The sequence below is a fragment of the Dreissena polymorpha genome, chromosome 3 (genome assembly GCF_020536995.1).
Source record: "Dreissena polymorpha isolate Duluth1 chromosome 3, UMN_Dpol_1.0, whole genome shotgun sequence".
Taxonomy (NCBI): Eukaryota; Metazoa; Mollusca; class Bivalvia; order Myida; family Dreissenidae; genus Dreissena; species Dreissena polymorpha.
Genome location: NC_068357.1, coordinates 125,448,973 through 125,473,395, shown reverse-complemented (window position 1 = coordinate 125,473,395; position 24,423 = coordinate 125,448,973). Strand labels below are relative to the sequence as shown.

Here is a 24,423-nt window from a genome sequence, read left to right as displayed (position 1 = left end):
GCGAGGGTCTCGCGGAACCCTGGGTTTTGTTACCTAGAGCGCTATTTGGCTGTAAAAGAAGGCTTAGAGCTTATCCATAGTGGTCGAAAGGGGCCAAGTGACATATGTATTGGGGGGGGGGGGGGTCGTACCCTTCCGTCGTTTTAGTATTATTAGTCTTTATCTATTTATTTATTGGTGTAATTTTCCTATATATCATAAAGCGCAGACGAGGAAACCGCGAACGTTCGTTATAGACAGCTCCCTCATCTTTGCCTTGTTTATAGTATTGTTTATTTATGTATTGACGTCAACAAGGTGTTATTGGACACTGCATTGTAATGTACTACCAATCCAAAGTACATTTGGACCCCAAATACAATTATAGGTTCTCGGCGTGCACATTACATGCAGTGTTTCTATATATATTTATATGTTGATGCAATTTTCCTCTTGTCATAAGTCATTATTAATTGGAATCTTTAAAATTACATATATCATGGATTGTTTTACGGTACAGTTTTAGAACCAAATTAATTAATAATAGTATATAAGTTCGAGCCGGGCCCAGACGAATGGCCATATGGACAACACCGGAGTGACCATCGTCCGAGACCCACCCGTCATTAGTACATAAAGTTGCCATTATTGATGTGAGTTTTTATTTATTTATTTATTTTAATTTTCCTATAGGGCCGGGATAATAGGGTTAGTTTCAGTTCGGGCCCAGACGAGTGGCCATATGGTGCACACCGAAGTGACCATCGTCCGAGTCCCGCCCGTCATTAGTACATAAGATTGCTATTATTAATTTGAATAAATGAAGCAGTATATAACTGACGGTATGTGTTGTTATTTCTATCTACCGCTAATAGTCCAACGGAATATTATATTTTATCTAAGTAGCCCGTGTCGCGCAAAAATTTAAACACGTGCAGTCGCACAACAGGAGCGATTCCGCTTGGAGGCATCAACAGTGAGTCGCGATTAATGATAAGTGGGTTTTTGTAGGCCGCTATTACCCCTGCACTTAGTTCTAGTCTCTGTTCAGCGTGTTTAGGGCATATAAAGAAAAGATGTTCAAACGTGTTATGAATGTTGCACTGGGGGCAGAGGACAGTTTTGTAATAGTCGCCGTGCAATCTAGTCACCCTTAGGCGCATGCGCGAGTAAGCCCTGTCCTCCCTTTTAATGGGACTATAGATGTTAATCTTATGGCTAGGGTTGGTTAATATCGGTAAATTATGATCGGCGCAGTAAATTGACCATTTGTGATCCTGTTCATTATACCCTTTTTGGTTTATGATTGCAATTAGTTCGCGCGCGCTAGGCTTTAAATCAGAGGGTAGACCTTCATGGGAACCTATTCTGGCAAGTTGGTCAGCGTGTTCGTTACCCGGAATGCCTACGTGACTCGGGGTCCATACGAATTGGAGAGTGATATTGTTGTTTGCTAGTTTTGTGATTCCCTTTAATGTTGCACATATAAGGTCGGGACGCGTTTTCGATGATCCTGCATTAAGTGCTTGTAAGGCGCTGAGAGAATCGGTTAATATCGCGTAGTTTGAGCGTTCGTGGGTTTCAAGTTCATTAAGCCACTTTATGGCGCTGTTTATTATAGCTAGTTCGCAAGCAAATATAGACAGTTCTTTATTGTATTTTACCTTGCACTGATGTATAATGACATTTTTGGGTTGATACACTACAAAAGCCGCGCCTGCTATTTCAAGTTCCTCATTTTTGCTACCGTCAGTGAAAATCTGGGTGTAATCCCCATATTTATCTGTTACATAGTTTTGAGCTATAGAGCCACTGTTTGGGTCGTGGTCGGATTTTTTAATTAATGTTGTTAGATGTAAGTCAATATTTGGTTTTGATAGATTTCTTAAGCTAAAGTATGTAGGTTCCTGAGTTTTAATGTCAATAGTCTCATAATATTTGCCTAGCTCGAGCACGTTCTGCGCGTACGGCAGACCACTCTTCTTTTTCCTTTTTTGGTAGGCCGGGTCTTCAGTAAGACTAAGGTTAATTGGGAGGTGTGGTCCCATAGATAGCGTGCGCGCGCGGTATTTTAGTTGGTTAATTTGCCTTTGATGACCCAGTTCTATCATTCCACATTCAGCGTGCAGCATAACGGTGCTTGTAGATTTACGTGTACCAGTTATAATTTTAAGTGCCGTATTTTGGATTACTTGTAATTTATTGAGTAATGTTTCACTGGCTGAATTGTACGCAATGCTTCCGTAGTTTATTTTTGCCCAGATAGTGGCTTTATAAATACACATAAGGGCTTTTTTATCCGTACCCCAGTTGTTTCTTTGGATGCATTTTAGAAAGTTGAGGTCCTTTTGGCAGCGTACAACTAGTTTAAGGATGTGGTCTTTCCATGTTAAATATTTGTCAAATGTCATACCCAAAAAAGTAATGTTGTCAAGAAGCGGAAGAGGAGCACCACATAGAGTAAGTTGTGGGGGGTTAGGGGTTTTCTTAGATCGAGTTGCTTTTTGTGCACTCGCAGGGAATAAGATTGCTTGGGTTTTTGTGGGATTTATTTGGAAGCCATACGATGCGCTCCAGTTTTCTATTGCAGTTAGGGCTTTTTGGATTTTAGTAATTGCTAGATTCGGTGATTTAGATGTGGTCCATATTGCACTATCGTCTACAAAAAGTGATAAATTGATTAGATCAGTGTTATTTTGTGAATTATGTGCCTTAATTTCTCTGTCTAGGGTGTTCATAGTCACGGAAAATAATATTGGAGATAGGACACTACCTTGGGGACAGCCGTTTATAGTCTCAACTGATTCTGATGTCGCGTCATGCAGTCTCACTTTTATTTTACGCGTTGTAAGAAAAGCTGCAAGCCAGTTGAGCATTTTACCCTCTATTCCTAACGTATTAAGTGTTTTAATGGCGTTTTCGTTCAATAGTTTATCGAATGCGGCTGTGAGGTCTAAAAATACGGCTGCTACGGTTTGACCGAGATTTTGGGCTCTTTTAATATCAGCTTCAAGGCGTACTAAATGATCTTCGCAAGAGTGGTTAGATCTACAGCCCGATTGGACTTCTGAGATTTTGTTATGTTTTTCTAGATACGCGCAGAGTCTCGGTTTTATCATTTTCTGCATTAGTTTGGTGAACGTAGAGGTTAAAGAGATCGGCCGATATGAGGCTGGAGAGTCTTTAGGCTTATTGATTTTAAGGATCGGAATTATTGTGGCCTCGTGCCATTCATCAGGAAGAGTACCTTCAGACCATGATTTATTATAAAGGCCCTATAGGTGTAAATATTGTTGTAATTAAATGTGATTAGTTAAAATTTTTCCCATATGTACAAGACTTAAACATGTTGAGTAGAGCGTGTCGGCTGGGCCAGAGGGCGCGCCTGAAGAGATATCTCTCGCCCGTGCACTCTGGCTCCGTTGACATGACATCCGTGCACTCTGGCCCCGTTGACATGACATACCCAACATGACAAAAATAAAAATAAAAAGAAAATGGTGACGGTATTTGTTGTTGTTGTTTCTCCTACTTAGCGTAGGTGATGTTTTCTTGTAGAGTAGTGTAAGTTTTTTCCTTGCATGCCTGTGCCTTGTTACGTTTGACGTTGAATTGTAAACCTTGTATTGCTAACCTGCACGTATTACCCTTGTCACTATGAGGATCAGATCGAATTAGAGGGATGGTCAGCATTAACATCCCAGATATATTCCCTCCTGAACAAGTGCACTAATACATATAATAACCATCTGTGTAACCACTAGCAATATAAACAGGAAGAAGAACGTGCGCGCTCTCTCTCTCTCTCTCTCAAAAACAAAAAAAGGCGCGTGAAAATTGTCTCCCAAAGAAAGAAAGTGTAGAACCAGATATTGTCCTCCCTGTACCACCAACAACCAATCAGTCATCTCGGTCCAACCACACAAACGCAGCCCCTTTTCTACTATATTAAACTTCAAAACTATTCTGACCCTTGCAACACCATTAAACACCTGACAATATCCAACAGCACAACAGAGAGAGCCCATGTGAATTTACACCAAGACACAGGGCAATAGAGTAATATCTGTACTAATCTATGTTTATGTAATAACAAGTCCTCCGCGAGGGACGTTAAACGGGGGTGCAGTGTATCGGTGCTGTACACCGGGCACTTAAAAGAACCAGGGGCGCCTCTGGAATCGGGGCGCCCTCTGTATCCCGCTCGAACCCCCACTAACACCTCTTGGGGCGGAGAGCACAAAAACCACACACAAACTTTAAGGAATTAACATTAATGCCAATAAGGATAATGATAATCTAGAGATAATAGGAATACTGCAAAAACCATTTTGATAAAAGGCAAACCACTACATAATCCATTAAAAAAAAAAAAAAAAAAAAAAAAAAAAAAAGCATCTAGTCACATTAAGGTCTCATTGGCCATCGTGCTATGATGTATAATATGACCTTATTTTCTCCCCTGAAGGATCACAGGGGCAGGTCGATACATCTGTAGTCGAGAAGACGCTGGACGACCTGTAAATAAATCTCAAATACACACACACGGCAGACAAGGAACATGTAAATTTGTATATGTATGTTTTATATCTTAATTACCTAAACGTATATTTATCCTGGTTACTTATTTACTGAGGTAGGAGTTAGTCGCAATGATTGTAGATACGTTGTACTATATTTAGTAAGTATTTGGAGGACGAGTGGCACGGGCACGCGCTTTATTATCACTTATGCAAGGAACGCGTTTTGTTTATATACGTATTTTTGATATTCCGATAGGCTTAAGGGAGGTAACTTATTCAAGTGAAACGCGATATTTTTTGCGATGCCTTTTTATAACTCTTGTTTAATTAATTACATACGAATATACAGCTAAATTTAAGATGATTTTTACCAGAAAAAAATTTCGGAGAAAGATATATTGAGATTTTGATATTCCATAGAATGCGAGTCTCCATATATATTTTTATGAAAAAGAAAAAAAAAAAAAAGGCCAGTAGGACCTGTAAACAAACTCTCATACACACACTCCTCACTCATCGTGGCGCTCTCGCATGTCTGAGGCGATATATAAGACCGATGTCATATATAATACTGTATTCGCTGGTATTTTCGGTTGATATGTTTGATTGCTTAGGACGCAATGAATATAGTGTATTTATATTTAATCGGAGTGAGCTCATTGTTGTTTCTGGCGGTATTCAATTTCTGGTAATAGTTTCGCGATTAAAGACGTCGGTTCTCGGTTAGGTGTAGAATGTTCTTATTTGTTAATGTGCCAAGTGCTTAAAGGCGGTTTATCGCACTTTATTAGTCGGCGTTTCAAGAGAATGGGTAATAAATGCAAATCAGTAGGTGCTTAGAAGACTTAAGTACGGCAAGAACCACAACTCACTCTGCTAGGAACGATTACCACTGCCTGTCTGCAGCAGACGACAAATGATTCTGTTCTAGCAGTGAATGTATATACCAGCTTGTAAACGCCATTGGCCAGTCTAGTGTTTATCATTAAAATATGCACATATTGGCTGCTTTCATGGAAAACGAGGCTTAATGCACGTCAAATAAGATTAGCCTGTGCACAATGATAAGCATATGCAATGCGAACAAGCTAATCAAGGACGACAACAGCGAACAACTAAAGTGCCTTCAGCGCTTTGATTTATAATATACATTATGTCCTATGTTATATGGCGTATAGCTACTAATATATGTGTGTATAAAATATGTTAACCGTCTTTATTTTTTAAATAAATGAAATCATACTGAAACTCTACGAATTGAGGATTTACATGTTTTTATGAGCTGTCAAAGATTATTACAAACAACAATTATTATCTTTTTTAATGCAGACACTTTAAAAGACTGTGGGTGCGGACCCAGGATCCTGCGATAAATCAAACGGAAAGGTACTTTAGGTACTTAAGCTACGTTGAAGAAACTCGGACATTGTTGACGCCCTGTCTTCAATAAATACTGTTTTTGAGTGAGGTTAAACTTACAAATGTATTTGTTAGCCAATTGACGTGTATCGTGGTATTTTGAAATTATTTTTAAAATAACTGGGCTAAGCATTGGTTTCGGTAGAAAAGTACTGCAACAATTTCGCTAGATTTGAACACATTTTAACACTCCGCATTATGATATTTTGATTCAATTTTTCATATTTATACCAAGTGAGTTTTCATTTGACCGCCTTGCGGATACAGATCCATTAGCATGTGCTTGTGTATTATAATAACAATTAATGAGTTAATTTACTACTTACAGTATCGTTATTTTCATCAACATCATCGTTATCAACGTTATCATGATCATCATCATCAACATAATCATCATCTCATCATTATCATCATCATCATCATTATCATCATCATCATCATCATCATCATCATCATCATCATCATCATCATCATCATCGTCATCATCATCGTCATCATCATCGTCATCATCATCATCATCATCATCATCATCATCATCATCATCATCATCATCATCATCATCATCATCATCATCATCATCATCATCGTCGTCGTCGTCGTCGTCGTCGCCCTCGTCCTCGTCCTCGTCCTCGTCCTGCTCCTCCGCCTCCACCGCATCATCAGCAGCAGCATCGTCATCAGCAACAGCAGCAGCATTATCGTCACTATCACCAACAACATCGTTATGGTCGTCATCGTCGTGATCATCATCATCAGTGTCATCATCATCATCATCATCGTCATTGTTATCGTCGTTGTTCTCCTCCTCGTCGTCGTCATCGTCATCATCGTCGTCATCGTCCTTCTCATCATGAACAATTTCAACAACCGTAAAACCTATCGCTCAGCTCATTTTTGCAGTGAATTCGGATGTTATATCAAATCTTTTTGATTAATAGAGTTTGCTGCTTAATGTATTAATAACTAAATAATAATGTTGATAATATTGAAAATAAATGGTTTCAATTTTATTTATCCGTTTAAGATGCAGTATTTGACCAAGTCAATTTGTCGCTAAAAGTAGTCATTACACATTCAATCCAAAAAGCGTTACGAGTTGCTATTGAAACTATAATCGAATTCCGATAAAAATGGTGTCTGTATTAGGGCCTGTTTAATTTCTACGCTTAATTGCAATTCATAAAAATATTTTTAAGGGTACCGGTATATCTAGACACACTCTGTTATCCAAACAATCCTTGTGATCATAAACAAATAAACAATGAAATATAAATAAAATTAGATGATAAAAAATGGTATCTTCCTTTTTGCTGTTGCTAGTTATCAACAGAGTAGCAAAACTTTTAAATATAAATTATATTCAATTCATAGCACGCTTAAAGATTTGAAGTTTATCTAAATCTATAAGCACAAACATATTTATGTTTGTTAATACAAAGCTGTAGCAGTTTTCTGATTGCGCTTGAAAAGATGTGATTGTTGTTGTTGCATTAATAGTATCATTAGTTTGTATTTCCAGATTAGGTATTCCACCATACATTTTGTTTTTAATCAGATGTCTTATAATTGGCATTGCAATATTTCAATAACGAGTAATCAACACAATTGACTTTATGTATTTTTAATTGTTTATCCATATTATCATTAACACTTGAGGGAAAAATAAGCTGTGTCATTTTTTATTTTTTATTTTACTTATGGTTCAGACAACTCTGCTTTTACTATATGCCGTAATAATTATAAGTTTCCGTTCACTTAAAGATATTGTTTTTCGTGTTGGAAAATTTAAATACGAAAAATATTTAGAGACAAGTGTGTTATGTTTGTTTGTCAATTATTTAATTGAAGTAGAAATAATACATCAGTGTACATAATTTTATTGTGTTGTTCCCTTCGTTCTTTACTTTAAAAATACAACTTAACAGCTTTGCAATCAACTGAAATAATATATAAAAAGTAAAAACAATAAACGTTTGGCTTTCTTAATACGATATCATTTCAAACGCTGTTGGAAGGAACCATTGCTTATTAGAGATTTACAAGGTAATTTACCCAAGTACGCAAATGTAATGGTCGATTGCCCTTAGGCATGATTCTGTTTTATAACTTTAATCCGGTTGTAAAAATGCATGACCGAAGGGTCATCAGATAAGCAAAAACAGGGTCAAAATCTGATAAAATAGCGCTGTTTAACTGACTGTACGAAAATCCGTATGTCCGAAAATTTAGAATCATGAAAACATAAATATTTTGGCTTAAAAAGGAAATGTAAGAAAATTTAGAATGTAAGAGAAAATACGGTGGTTTTATGGTGTTTAAATCGATTAGAAATAGCAAAACCTAAAGACATTATCTCAAGTGTGATTTTCAAAAGATTTTATATGAATGTACACACACGGTAAAACTAGTCTATTAAAATGAAATACCTTCATTGGTTCTCATGTTTTTAATATTTATTAAACATAGGTATTTGTGAACACTTGTTGTTATATAATATTGAAATGGACACGCATACTGAACATAAAATCATTAGCATAACGGCTAAGTTGGTTTTTACTAAGATTGCAATAGTGTTTATTTTATTATTATGAATCTTATGAGGATAATTTTGAAAGTATGACACAGAGTATCTGAAGAAGATATATACATAATCACATATGTTGTTGTTGTTGTGGTTATTGTTTCAATATTTTTATGAGTATCATACATGCAATGACGAATAGCTATTAATTTGTCATACAAACACCATAATTATTATTGGATTGCGGAGATTAAACAAATCGATTCCCTAGTAACTGATATAACTGATACATTTTTTGAGCGACAATTTGAAACTAAATCTAGTATTATTTAAATTTGATTATTTTAATTGCAGACTTTTTTGATTAACCCCAATTAATGTGTACGCAACGTTTCTTTTATTTAAATCGCTGAGTACGAAGCATCAAGCTATTTTTTAATTAATTGACAGTGATCTTTAATGTATGTCATAATATAAATTGAAATCAATCTTAATTAAAGCTTGAGCGGTTGGTTTGTAATAAGTTTTGTAAATGTTGCTGTAGGATATGTATGCACAATAAATACTAACGCTCTGGCATATTGTGATGGTGATATGATTATATATTGCACAATGAATATGTGATGATGTTCTTGTGACAATATTGAGGCTATAATTAGTTTTTGAATTAAGCTAGCTAATTTCAAATAAGATACAAACACATCCCAATCCTAAAATTATCAGTAAGTTATAGTACTGTTTGCCTCTAGGCGCATAATTAATTGAAGGCCTAGTTTATCTGTTAATCCTCGCCACATGTGGTGTCCCAGTGGGCACACTGATATAAATACACGATGTATTGGTCCACAATTAAATCTCTTATAAAAACATGTCTCTCAGGTGACTGAAAAATGGCTGTGTATATACAACAAATACTACTACAACGGAGACTAAGATAACACATGTTACAATTAATTTGTCTTCCTTGCGTTCTTCTTATACGACAAACACTTCTAAAACAAAAAAGCAAAAAGCCGCTACTGCTACTGCTTCGGCTACTCTTACTGCTACTGCTACTGCTACTGCTACTGCTGCCGCTGCCGCTGCCACTGCCACTGCCACTGCCACTGCCGCTGCCACTGCCACTGCCGCTGCCGCTTCCACTGCCACTGCCGCTGCCACTGCCGCTGCCAGTGCTGCTGCTGCTGCTACTGATATTGCTACTGCTACTGCCACTGCTACTGCCACTGCCGCTGCTGCTGTTGCTACTGATAGTGCTACTGCTACTGCTGCTGCTGCTGCTTCTGCTGCTGTTGCTACTGCTACTGTTACTGCTACTGATACGGCTACTGATACTGCTACTTCTACTGCTACTGCTAGTGCTACTGCTACTGCTACTGCTACTGATTCTGCTACTGCTACTGTGCTGCTGCTACTGCTGCTGCTGCTGCTACTGCTACTATTGATAATAATTCTCCTTCTACTTCTCTTTCTAATATTGCTAGCGATGCTTCATAATTTATTTTTAAATGTATCATTTTGTTAAAACAGGAAAGAACTGTTATATATATTTTCTTAAAGGGATCTTTTCACGCTTTGGTAAATTGAAAAAAGTTGTTTCAGATTCGTAAGTTTTCGTTTTAGTTATGATATTTGTGAGGAAACAGTAATACTGAACATTAACCATGCTCTAATATAGCCATTATATGCATCTTTTGACGATTTTAAAACCTAAAAATTATAAAGCGTTGCAACGCGAAACGATTGAATAATTTGGAGGGTTCTGTTTTTGTCGTTAAATTTTGTGAAACTACGAAGATTGCTTATATAAGGTATAAAATACGTCGAGAATGTGTACTCGGCGGAATAGCTCAGTAGGCTTAAGCGTTTATACTACAGGACTCTGCCAGGACTCCAGGGGTCACTGGTTCGAACCCTGCTCCGGGCAATGTTCATTTCCTATTTTTTTATTTTTTTTTCTTGATTTTTTACTGGAGCTTTTATGATCCAATGTTTACATTTATCAATATAAAGCATTTAATGAATAAGTTAAAAAAATGCCAAAATCTGTGAAAAGGCCCCTTTAAAGGTGTAAAGAATCTAAACTTTTCTGCGATTAAAGTTTTATTTAACTGGATTAGTATAGGCCACATAACAGACGCTATTGTACTGATTTGTACTAAACAACATTTTGTCATAATCAACAGTTTTAACATGCCGCAGTCTCCTTGGAAGTTAACCTTTGATTGGAGTTATGTATAAAACATTAACAAGGTATTTGTTGACAGTTTGTCCTGTCACAATTATATATTAGTTGAGCCAAACGTGTGATAAAGATCCCTTTTGGGGTGGCGATAAATACTATTTATATTGTTCAACAGTGGGAGACTGAGAAAACATATGTTACAATTAATTTGTCTACTTTGCCTGCTTCTTCTTTATATATTTTTCTTGCTAATCGTTTAAGTTTAGTTTTAGTTAAGTAGGTATATCAATTTACATTTTTTGATAGATATTTATTTGGATAGTAATATTATGTTTTATTTGACTTGACATCATTGAACCGGTTTATTCATTGATAAGATCGGGATCTCCACAGGTGTTTAATCTCGATTGTTAGGTGGGGAGAAGGGTCCGAATGATAATGTTGTCGTCGGCTTACGAATCACATTTCACAAGTTTTAGACAAATATGCATACGTTATAAACCTAATTTAAGTATTACATAGATAATAACTTATCTTTATTTTGATGAACTACGTTTAAGGTATAAAACTATAATTATCTATGTGTTGTGTGCCGCATACATACCATCTTGCTTTTTTAAATTTGATCACAACGGTCCGAAGTCATGAACATTCATTATGCATGGTTGCTAAAGCACAGTGTATACTAACTAACCTATGTTTATTGTTGTTTGCTAGGGTTATTACTATTATGTTTTATTTTATTTTATTTGGGGGGGGGGGCTTTTATAGAAGATTTCAACTAGTCCTTCAATTAACGAAAAAAAAATATTGGTATAGGAAATATAAAAGAGAAATAGACAGCTTCATTCATGCTGTTCTATTATGGTGTTTTAACGCATATAATTATGTATGGTTGATGAAGCACATTGTATGCTACCGATGTTTATTGTTGTTTGATGATGATGTTAAGTTGGTGTTGCTGTTGTTGTTAATGATGATGATGAGGAGGAGGAGGAAGAAGAAGAAGAAGAAGAAGATGATGATGATGATGATGATGATGATGGTGGTGGTGGTAGTAGTGACGACGACGACGATGATGATGATTTTGATTATGATAATGAGATTTGAATTAAATTAATGCGCAAAGATTTTTCTTTTTAGCGGCCAAGTGCAGATATCTGCGCTCGGCCGCTGTAAGGGTTATGTAATACTTGCAATCTACATAGGAGTCAATAGCAGATACCAAGCACCATATGCTTACGAGAAACAAAAGCAAAATATTGGCAATCGCTGAAATCTCGAATATGACTTAATCATTTTATTAAATGAAAACCGGTAACTATTTTAAACGGTTATTATATTGCAACAACTTAGCGGTGTTTATCCAAAAGACCATTGTTATAATTACAGGGACGTCAATAGGCCAAACTATTCAGGAAATATGATTTGAGTCGTCAAGGATAGATTTTGAGATCAATGTACGTCCGATGAGATTTAAAGGGAGTTGGAGGCGTAGGGACAGATTCGTTCGAGTACGCGATCATTTGAGAACAAATAATGTTGAAGCTTTATCGGAATTCCGGAAATTTGCGATCGGTACCGATTTTTCCTGGTTCTTTTCTTATCGATTCTGATAAGTTAGCGGCCGGCACGGACATGAATATTAACTGACGAAAACCTCTTCGCTACTTTCCGAAAATCTTCGACATGTTGCATATATCCGTAATATTCCGCATTGTACTCACCAGAAATTGCAACTAGAAAGACTACAATAAATCAATTAGCTACGGCTCGGGCGGGGATTTACCTTTTATCCCTGTAAGGGACCTAATGCCCCAGACTACCGGCTATTTTTTCCGGAATTCGAACTTGATACACTTAATATCCCTGAATTAAATATTTATATCCGCAATTTTGATCTCTAGAGTGCTGACTGTTAGTATTGTATTTGACTGGAATGACTGTCGATTATGTGTTTTTAAGATTAAAACAAGCTTACGAAGAACTTTGTGTTTGCTTTTTTGTACGCTTTCTTTTTAAAAATGTATTGTCCGCCACGGACGCAACAATTGACCAAATGTACCAGATTGTGGTCTCTTTAAAGTGCTATGTTTTTACTGCCGTGATATCTTTAACAAACTACACATTATTGATCGTGGACGTTTTATACTCTTATTGAATTTGTTTCCCCAAAATATGCTCTTTTATTAGTAGATGTTTAGGTGACGATGTTCTAATTATAGATCTTACACGGCCAAGAAACACTAGATAGGTCTTTGCAAAGAGAGCTGTTGGATATCGTGAATGCGTTCAATGTGGCCTGTTTATTTCAGAAAGCTATGTGCAATGTTTTATGGGGATTTCTATCAAATTGCCAATTGCAAAATTTGATTTAATTCATTCGGACCTACAAGCGGGAAACTTCTTCATTAAAATTCAATGGGCTTTTAAGAAGTTCGTTGAAAGGCCAAATTTGACGTTAAACAGCAACGCCGAAAAAATTGCTACTCAGTCTTATTTATCACTTTTTTTGTAAGATTTACCAGTAGACGTTCTTCAGTAAAATTAAGCAAACACACAGTGCCGACAAATATGGAAGGGTATTTAGGTAAAAATTACATCCTTCTTTGTGACTGTGTCATGATTCTTGATGGTACTTTCAATTAGTATGTAGACACCTTTTCATGCTTGATGACACTTACATCTTGCCTGATGTCCAATGTCTATTTACATTCTGCTTAATGGTATCATGCATGTGTACAGATGCAACATTCGTGTTCGTTAATTGCATGCTGCATATGTGTATGTTGGTTTGTGCAGAGAGACTTGTGCAATAGGCGCAGTGCATAATGGAATCAAATATTAATGCGTTTAATAAATTAACGCGATGGTAAGATGTGAGTTTCACCCAAGCACAAAGCAACATACTATCATGCATGATACAATGATGTCAATTGACAGTCATTCCGAAATGCTACGGAGGACTACGGAAATTTACTGCGTATAACGGAAATTTTATGTTATAGGAGAAGTTGCGCACCTTTGTAAGATATTTGCTACTGAACCGAAATTAACCGCGTGTTTGTAGACTTAACTTTTTTTTGGTTAATGACTAACCATAATTTTTGTACAGTAATTTACCTTCAATAATCAAAGAAAGTCTATGGATATATTTCAATATATGCTACTAATGCATGTATGCAGAGCTCCAGATAAGACGCTTAAAGTCGTAAAAAATTGAATTAAATTTAGTAAAAAAGTAGACTTAAATTCTGTGCGTACGGTTACACATTGGAAAAATAAAATAAGAATTCAAAATGTGTGATCATGCGTAAAACTCAATATCAATGCATATTATGTAAACATTTTATCAATGAGTTCCCACTCGTCTAGGCCCTCATTACAATTATGAAATCAACAGCACTTTAACGTTATTATGAATAACAGACCATCTTTACAACAGTCGAAAAGCCGAACGTTTTCCTTTATCTGGTCCTTTTATCGCAAAAAGTCTGCTGTAACCTGGCAATTGTCATGAGCTCTTCTTAGACTATAAACCTAAATGCGGATGTGCCAAAAATTATATTTACCTGAAAAAAAGAAGAATTAATAATAGACTTTAAGGCTGGATTATTATAGAGTGTAAACCAAGATTTTGCTGAAAAAGTTATCTGGAACTTTGCATGTATGTTGAGAGGAAATCGATTACATAATTTCAAATTTACTAGAGTACTTTTATATTGCACCACATAAAATGCTTTAAAACTATAATATTGAAGTGCACATATAAACTTTATTATAGATGGGTAGGTATTTCGTGTCAATCTCTTTCACATATGAAAGAGCTGTTGGTCATGCTGCTTTAAGTACATATAGATGCATGACACAATTTAGATTAAGCAAAATAAAACACTAGGTATTTGCCAAGAGTCAAATATATACGAGCAGTAAGAGCGTAATCGTGCACAGCGAGACTTACTCATGTAGAATTGAAACTCTTATTGCTTTCTTTCGAAATAATTTCATGTGTCCGATCTAATATGCAATATGCCCGGTGTTTTTTTTTGCGGATTAATGTTCCGTTTTAGATCCATAATTAACGAATGCCTCAATATTTTCAAAAATTAACACCGGAATAATGTTCACCGACATTTTGTCATACAGATTGGATATAAATATTAAAGAGCTTAACAAAAAATACATTAAGCCCTGTTCTCCCGGCACACGTGCTGGACACACAGGTGGTTAGCGTGTGGCTATGATAATAATTAGTGAAAACATCTTTTTGAATGATAAATAATCATATTAAAACGAAATATCAAATTTTCTATAAAATAAATCACTACCGTTTTATATATAACAAGGTATCCAACTCGAAATCATCCGAAAACGGGGTGCATCGTTTTGAGCAGCCATTACTAAATTTATTTTGCAGCGATTTTCATGACCCGGTCTTATTCAACGCAGAAATGAATTTCCTTTTAGGAAATGTATATATATTGTTATATTTCTACACATGCTGGGTCAAATTTTAAGAAATAAATCTATACATAATTCGCTTGACCCAGTTGTGATCGATCAGACCGTATTTATGAATTAAATCTCCAGTTGTAAAGACACAACTCCGCATTGGAGCAATGAAATCACTCTTGTGTTTAAAATGTCAGTTGGTTGAAATGTATGTAAACAAAGGTTTGAAAATGCGCTGGACAGTTAGTTTTGATGCATAATTCTACGGCAAGCACGGTAAGAATGTTTTTTTCATACGTTTTATTGAATTATGGTATCGAGGTTCGTGAACTTTGCAGGGAAAATGCCCATTTCCCCGTGAAGATTTCAGTCATGAATAGTGTCTGATCGATCACAGCTGGATCACGCGAGTTGTGTATCGTGTTATTTCTTAAAAGTTGACCCAGTATTTGTAAAAATATTGCAAGACATATACATTTCCAGAAAGGAAATTTATTTCTGCGTTGAATAAGACCAAGATCGTGAAAATCGCTGCAAAATTGATGAAGTAATGGCTGTTTAAAACGATGCATCCCGTTTTCGGATGATTTCGAGTTGGATACCTTGTTGAATATATATTTAACTTATTTTTTTAAGGAAAAGTTGATTTTTCGTTATAATATGATTACTTATCATTCCAAAATATGTTTTCACTAACTAGTATTATAGCCACACGCTAACCACCTGTAGCTGGACACTTTTAAAAAACACTATACAAATTCAAGTACTTATGCACTTAATTGATTGTAAACAATGACGGTTGAAATCCGTGCGTGGGAATTTTTCTGGTAACCAAGAGCGACGTCAACGTTCATGACAAACCTGTTTATATGACATTTATTTATTGATTTTTTCCAACTTGATTGAAAATTATGTTTTATGATATTTTAATACATGTAGATGAAGTAGTTGTTTTCTCAACGAGGAGTACAATAGTTGTACAGTACTAGACACGAGTACTTGTAACTTTCAGGTTTCTCTGTATACCACAGACATTATATAGTCATAAAATGATAAATATGTGTTTATAGAAATTGTAATTATAGCATGGTAAACAGACTAGAGAAATCTGAAAGTTTCACGCACAGGTCTGTGGCAATGGGGGTTTGGGCTACTTTATAAATATGAGGTCGATATGCAATGCACATCGGTAGATTACGTCTACTGTAATTATTTGGACTAGGGAAGGGCCACAATTCCAACTCATCAGCCCCGTTATGTTCTGAATAAAATACATGTATAATTTCTTGAGTGCCAATTGCATCTTACAAATATCAAAAACATTCACGGCAGTCAATTCATTGTGTAAACTTACTGGTCTTCATGGCAATAATGAACGTATTTAGTTTAATGGAGATTATATAACGAAGGGAACTAATTCAGCTTATTCAGTTTACTAGTCAAAATGATTCGGATGTTTTCGCTTTTTTTTCCGAAAAGTAATTTATTCAACATACGGAAAATAAACGCGCGCCACCTGATGTCATAATTTAGTAACTTGCATTCTGCTTACTGCCTGTTGCTAACTGCCGTTGTTAATGACGCTTAGTGGCAAAACCGATTATGACTGGTTTCAGGAATAATGAACACACAAACATTGGATAGTCACCAAGCATGTTGAAACAATCATCAAGTATAACCGATAGAGAACAAGCATGTTGGAACTGTCATGAAGCATGTTAGAATAAACATCACGCATAATGTAAATATTATTCATGAATGATGTAATGTTGCAGCAATCATCAAGTATAAACGAATAGACAACAAGCATGTTGGAATTGTCATAAAGCAAATTAGAATAAGCATCAGTCATAATGTAAATATTCACCACGAATGATGTAACTTTTACCTAAATATCCTTCCATAGACATGTGTTGTTACTAAAATAGACATAGAGATTTGAGCATTGGGAGTGACCTAATCATACTGTGCTTTAGCAGTATTACGGAATACCGTTAGAGCCATCGTGGTTACACATTAAAATCCAGAGGGCGAGAACGCGAGAACGCGATAGTACGATGGCGACAATGTGACAATACGATGATGACAGGGTGACAATACGATGGCGACAATGCGATAGTACGATGGCGACAATGCGAGAACGCGATAATACGATGACGACAATCAGACAGTGCGATGACGACAGTGCGACAATACGATGGCGACAGTGAGATAGTACGATGGCGACAATACTACAGTTCGATAGTGCGATAATACGATGACGACAGTGCGAAAATACGATGACGACAGTGCGACAATACGATGGCGATAGCCGACAGTGCGATAGTACGATGGTGCCAATGCGATAACGCGATAGTATGATGGCGGCAATTCGAAAATGCGATGGCGACAGTGCGACAATACGATGGCGACAATGCGATAGAACGATGGCGACATTGCGATGATACCACGGCGACAGTACGATATGACTATCGCATTGTCGCCCCCGTACTATCGCACTGCCGCCATTGTATTGTCGCACTGTCGCATTGTCGTCATCGTACTAGCGCGTTTTCGCAATCGTACGAACGCATTGTCGCCATCGTATTGTCGCACTGTCGTCATCGTACTTTCGCGTTCTCGCATTCTCGCCCTCTGGATTTTAATGAGTAACCACGGTGGCCCTAACGGTATTTTGTACAGTAAAGTGCGTAAAATCTGGTTTGGAATAACAATTTATATGCCGAAAACAGATGTTGAAAACCCGACTTTGTTTTATAAGTAGTAGTCTAAATATACAATGAGTTTTCCGAGCATTAAATAAACATATTAAAATAAAATTCATGTTCGTATCAGTTGAAGTTCTTGTTAATAGTAGAAGCAAAGAACACAATAAAACGCTGATTGGGCTTACTAATTTGAGGCAAGAAAAAACACATCGCGCTATTATATATAACATATAACGCGCATCCGCAAAGTTCGAGCGCCCGTCTCGGTGCCGTCGTTTCCGGTGAAAGTTTCGCACAGGAGCTACCGAGTTTGGATATGAGACCACGAATCATGGCTTGACTTTATATATCAGTCAGCGTAGTACCTGACCAGACTGCGCGGTTGGACAAGCTAGGATGGACCAACTTTGGCCGCATATGACATAAGACCCATTTTCGCATGACGCGGGTCATCTGACCTTTATAATGTGTATATAGCTTTGAATGGAATTTGCACATAGTTTTTGGCATGGACTTATTGTTATGTTAATGTGTTGCACGCTTTCAAAAGCAGAGGGCATATATAAGATCAATTATACTACGGAGTTCATTTTCTGTTGCAAAATGAAATGCAATAAAGATTGTTACTCAGCGGTGTGTACAGTATGACAGCGTTGTCTGTCTGCGATGCATTTATACTGGTTCTAAGCTGGCATACTCACCAATTGGACTCAACCATCTGCTCGAACAAGAAATGATAAGTTCTACCAGCATAAACCTTTAATTGTAACTCATTTTAAAAATATTCATGTTATTTATATTATTCAATTTATTATTCAAAATTATAATTAGTATTTCCTTTATTGTTGTTTTTCGCATTAAGAAACTTATTCGGCTTACGAAACTGAAAAATCCCATTGGAAAAAAATCCCATGGGATTTAAAATCCCATGGGTGAAAAAAATCCCATGGGATTTAAAAATCCCATGGGATTTTTTTTTTAAACACGACTAAACGCATTAAAATATCGTAGTTGTTCATCATTTCATAAAATATGATGTTTCTGAAAGTTTCATGAATAAATCTCTCAAAATAAGAAAAAAAATTTAAAATGGGATTTTTTTATTACTATATATTTTTATATATAATTGGCATAAAACCAATATACAGTCCTTAAATAACGTTAAAATACTTGCAAACGCAAATAAAACACGTTTTTTAAAATGTTCAAAATCCCATGGGATTTTTCTCCCATTTGCAAATTATGGGAGAAAAAAATCCCATGGGAGAAAAAATCCCATGGGAAAATTGAAAATCCCATGGGAAAATGCAAAAATCCCATGGGAACCCCAACTTTGCTGATAAATTTCATAGTGAAGAAAACGCGTTTTTTGAGTGAAAATAACCAATTATTAATCAACGATAAGACTTTTATCGCATACTATGTCTCAAAGTAGCAACTCTTTAAGAAAAAGGGTACTTAAGTTTGCGAAATTTCGGTTTCGCAAAGTTTTTCCGGTGGCCGTTCGGGGTTGAAAATATATATAAATACTTGGCTTATTTGCGCAAACGGGGTATACACCCATAGTATGTTTATATCGAGCATGTTGTCTTCACTGTGTTTCTAGCGTAATTAAATATTTGTTTTAAACGGCATATACATGATATTACTGTACAATATTACCTCTGTTTTAAGATTTAAATGCGATGTTCGTTCAAAACAGTGTTTAGTGACGGAGTATTTGAGGATTATGTTATGTAGCCTGCCAAGGATTGCACTTTTCATATAATATATAATATGATATTTTAATAATCAACATGGATATATATTTTTCTTCATCATTTATAGATCCAGATAGTGCAACTTGAGTATGAGCTTGCAATTTAGAATAAATGTAATGGTTGAACCGTTTCGCGCAAACACGTCAACGAGATCTCGAATATCTTATTATTAATGTATTTTGCCAAATCCCATCATTGAAAAGGCGCTATAGCAGGTCAAATCATTGACAGTTGTTTGGATGTGTTCGTTTTCATTTTTCATATGTTTCATATTTAAATTAAATTTGAAAATGTACAAACTAAACATGTATATGCATTATCACGTGAGGGCAGTACGAGATTGTTATGAAATGGCACTTGTTAAAATACAAAAATAAGTACATCGACAAATAAGATCATATATAACATTAGCAAATCACTTGAAAGAAACTAAACTCGCCGACAAAGAGTACCATTTTGGCGTTCGCGGATTAAGATGTTTTGCTGCAAAATGTCAATGCGACTAGTTTGCGACTCGTGCGTTTCTTTTAAAGAATGATTCAAACGAATCTATTGATTGCTTTTTGATATATTTCAATCATACTGACCTCAATTCAATAAGCAATCAACAAAGCTATAGTAGTTACCTTTCCTCGCGTTAATACACTATTTAATTTACGCTCTGTATTAAAATAAACATGTTTCGTTTTCTTGAAATCTCAGGATGCATCACACAAGAATCAAACCAAAAGCGACTCAAGGAATGCAGGTGACAGTTTGGGTACATTGGATGCTTTGTATCACTTGTATACTGCCCCTATATCGGTTTATGCAACAAATACTGTAAGTTGTATAATTGCATAGTTAATTTTTTCTTGATTATCTTTGTTTTGTTATGAACTTTGTGTTTATTTAATATACGAGTATCATTTGTTTTGATGTGTCTCTGGTGTATATTAACTCGAAATATAAAAACAAATCAAACACATGAAATTTATAATGTATTAAGACGTTTAGATAAATTCATGATGCATCAACATTATTTTTCAAACACAATATGTAGCTAGATTAAATTAACATTAACGACAACATAACGTTTAATTATATTTAGTTTAAACCTCTTCATTTAACTTGATGGCATCGATAGCCTAAGGCTAATGGAACACTTTCGAGTATGTTTCTTGGGTACAGTAAGTACTCGGTGTCGTTGGTGGAGATTTAAATAACACCCCATCAGTGGGGATCGAAACAGGGACGTCTCGGTCGCTAGGCGGACACCATATCCACTACACAACGGCGGCCTTAATCATACTTGTCAAATAGGCAATATATTTACCATGACCAAATTACAAGTATAATGTGAATTAATTGGCAAATAGATATATCAATTATATTTAAGATATCGTTTCTGATTTTCTTGGGACTGTGTTCATACGTTGTGCTTGTGGAGTTAGAAGTACGTGTCACTGCTTCAGAGTATGTCATTTGGGTCTGGACATTGACCTTACTGTGCGAAGAGCTCAGGCAGGTAACGTTAAAAAAATAAATAATTGAACAAGAACAGTTATTCAATGTTGTTTTAGTACCTATGAACGGTCAGTACAAAGCATTTGGTTTAAACCAGGTAATGGCTAATCTAACATCACTTCTAGCCCAGAATAAACCACAAAACAAAAAAATTGTCAATAAAAATAAAACACGTAGTAAAATAGATTACTGTTAAATTATTCCATAGTTAAGAAATACTGTTTGATGCACGATGAAGTGATTTAAGTACTTTCTTGTTGACGAGATTTCAGAACTTAGAATTATTATATACTCTACCACGCGAATCTACACTTCAGTTAATCAGCAGTGATGGGAGTACAGCGATCAGGAAACTCCGATATTGGTTTGCTTCTTACTGGAACCAATACGACATGGCTATGTTCATTGTTGGTATTGCTGCTATTATTGCGAGATTAACTGTAAAAGGGGATGACGAATTCGACTCTGTTCGATATTTGTATAGGTACGCATCAATTAAAATAAAGAAGCTGTGCGTATCGTGTTTTTGAGACAGCTGCTTACAGATAAAAAATTAATGTTAATTTGTTCAAATTATCAAATTTCAAACAGACGTGTCATATTAAGTAAAATCGCAAAATGCTATTATTTTAATCGAAAAGTCGTTTAAACTATATATTTGAATTATATGGATTTTTCTTATTATGAAACTCTCTTTAACAACCTGTAGACAGCGAGAGACAATCGCTGATCAAAATTCGAGTTTTAACTATATTTGTCCAACGATTTGATTTCAGTCTCACAGTAGCAATGTTTTACGTGCGCTCTCTGCAAGGCTTCCTCGTAGAAGAGAAATTGGGGCCGAAAATTATCATGCTAGGACAAATGGTACTGCAAGTTTTATTTTAAAAAACTAATGAATACATTTTGTAAAACACACATGTTATATTTGGCATTATGTATGACGATGTACTATAAGCAAATATACATGGTTTTCAGATTATCGATCTGATAGTGTTTGTACGTGTGTTCCTGATATTTTTGCTAAGCTTCGGAATCATGTACACTGCAAATCTTTATCCAAACTCACGACCATCGCTACAACTTTTGAAAAGGATCTTCTACGTACCATACTGGCAGATTTATGGGGAAAATTTCTTAGAAATTCTTGAAGGTATACATGTTTTGTTTATTTATAAAGTTATAGGTATGCGTCGGTATCAATCGGTATATAGTTTATAGTAATGACTGTGTCTCGTCCTATACCGTCTTCGCCCTTTCGTTATTATCTTACCTTCATGTTCATTCAAAATCGTAAGAATTTATGTTTGAAAAGCTTTCACATTAAGCGTTCACATTTTACTTGCATTAATGGTCTATATGAAGACAAGCACATAATATTGAATTAAAGCTAAGTATATTATATATCAAGGATACAAGGGTCACTTATGTAAAATTGCAATGGATTGGTACGATTTCGAGTAACATATTTATCATTTTAACCATTTCCAAAGATTTCATTGAAAATATATTAAATCCTCCTCTGAACATTTGGTTCTGTCTTCGACGTATACGGGTACTATGTGCAGGTAATATGTTAACGTTAAAACTCAGAACTTACGTTTATATTTAATCTTTCGCATGGCGCTTATAAATAAACATGTTCTTACCAATTACATTCGGCTGATGATACAGAAGGGCGTTACGAGAGCGAATTGATATCATTTAAAATTCATATGTGAAAGATGGGCATGTTTTTACAAAAATTGCTTCATTGGTAAAGATACCAATATATACATCGAAAGTTTTGACAGGTGTGTTAACTATTTTTAAAACCCTTCAAAATAATTAGGCTTGCATAAATATCTTCATATATGTTGAGATTAGTGTGTTAAATGCCATGATAAAATGTGTATGTTGTGTAGAAGTGTTTATCAAAACAAATACCGTACTTAATTATACTATAAATTACTTATCGAATTCTTCTACTGGGAGTAATTGTTTTGCATAGAAAAAAATGCAAACTTCAAATAAACTGCTACTACATAACCGTCCCATTATTGATATTGCCCATGTAGTACTCTTTACTTAATTTGTAACGGAATAAATATTTCTCCAGCGATCGCAAGTGTCATAGGGACATGTTTTGGATATTTTCATAACAACTTTTCAACTGAGAATCTATATTAACACACATTTCAGTTTCAGTTTAGAAACCATTAATAAATACTCAGTACAAGATAATATTTCGTTCGAAATTATGTTTAATAAAAACACGTCTTGATGCCAATTAAAATAAAAGTCATATATGACAATTTATCAGAAGTTGTTTTTTTTATTGCATTATGCAAAGTATGGCCAAAACATGTATCGCATTGTCTTAATTTGAATATTTAATATTTAAATCCATTCATTTTGTTGAAATCCCGTAGAGAGTAGACATGATGTATTTTTTTGCAAACAATAATATAATTTAATGAATTTAAAATGCATACACTGATGCCTACGTAATTTAGTCAATATTCCGTTAAAAAGTTACCTATTTATATTATTTTTATTATTGCATGTTAATACCCTTATACACGAACATAACGAATAAATATAAAGAAGTTAAACTCCAGCTTCTGGAGCAGTATTTCATTCTCATTATATACAATTAGTTGGTCCTTTATTTTAGGCAAGTGACCAATTGCCAAAACGGTTCAAAACAGCACAATACAAAACAAGAGCACCGCATAACGGGTGCCACGCTCGGCTGCGAAAGCTTTTGAGAACTTTTTTTTTTTAGAGGTAACAGTGACTTTGACCTTTGACCTAGTGACCCAACAAGAGATGTGTTTGTCAGAAACACAATGCCCCCTACTGCGCCGCATTTAAATAACATTTCTATTTATCATTTGGCAGGTATAGAAATCATCTGCCTTTAAAGGTTATTACTTCCCTTGAATTTTGTCCAATCCAACCGGGGGGAGGTGGGAAGGGTCTCACAGTCAATTATGACCATGTCAGACATCACTGACAACCAAGGCCTGTGGTTTAAAAGAGATCATAGCCAGAGATGATCATGAATCTATGGTCATAAGTCCACAGGTATGTAATTAACATCAAAGAAATTAAAAATATATAATTAAAAAAAACTTTGGCAAATCAATCATTTGGGTTATAAATAATAAAAATAATAAATCTGTACAGTTACTGTGAAAAGAACTTCAATTCTTGGTAAGGAAATATATAATATGAGATTTATAATTATATGAATTACTTCCCTTGAAAATAATTGTCTGTAACAAATCTCTATTTTTAGTAGCAAATAATTAAAAGCCAATACCGTGACTGTAGATTCACCACTCAAAATGTGCAGCTCCATGAGATAAACATGCATGCCAAATAT

General features: G+C 35.4%; 1 long non-coding RNA gene across 1 annotated transcript in view; it reads left to right on the top strand.

Moving 5' to 3' along the window:
* Positions 1–20,295, top strand: part of LOC127871346 (uncharacterized) — a 28,051-nt gene extending 7,756 nt beyond the window's left edge. The window contains exon 3 of the long non-coding RNA XR_008045299.1: positions 20,250–20,295. This is a non-coding gene — a long non-coding RNA (uncharacterized LOC127871346). The remainder of the gene's footprint in view (positions 1–20,249) is intronic.
* Positions 20,296–24,423: the final 4,128 nt, after the last annotated feature.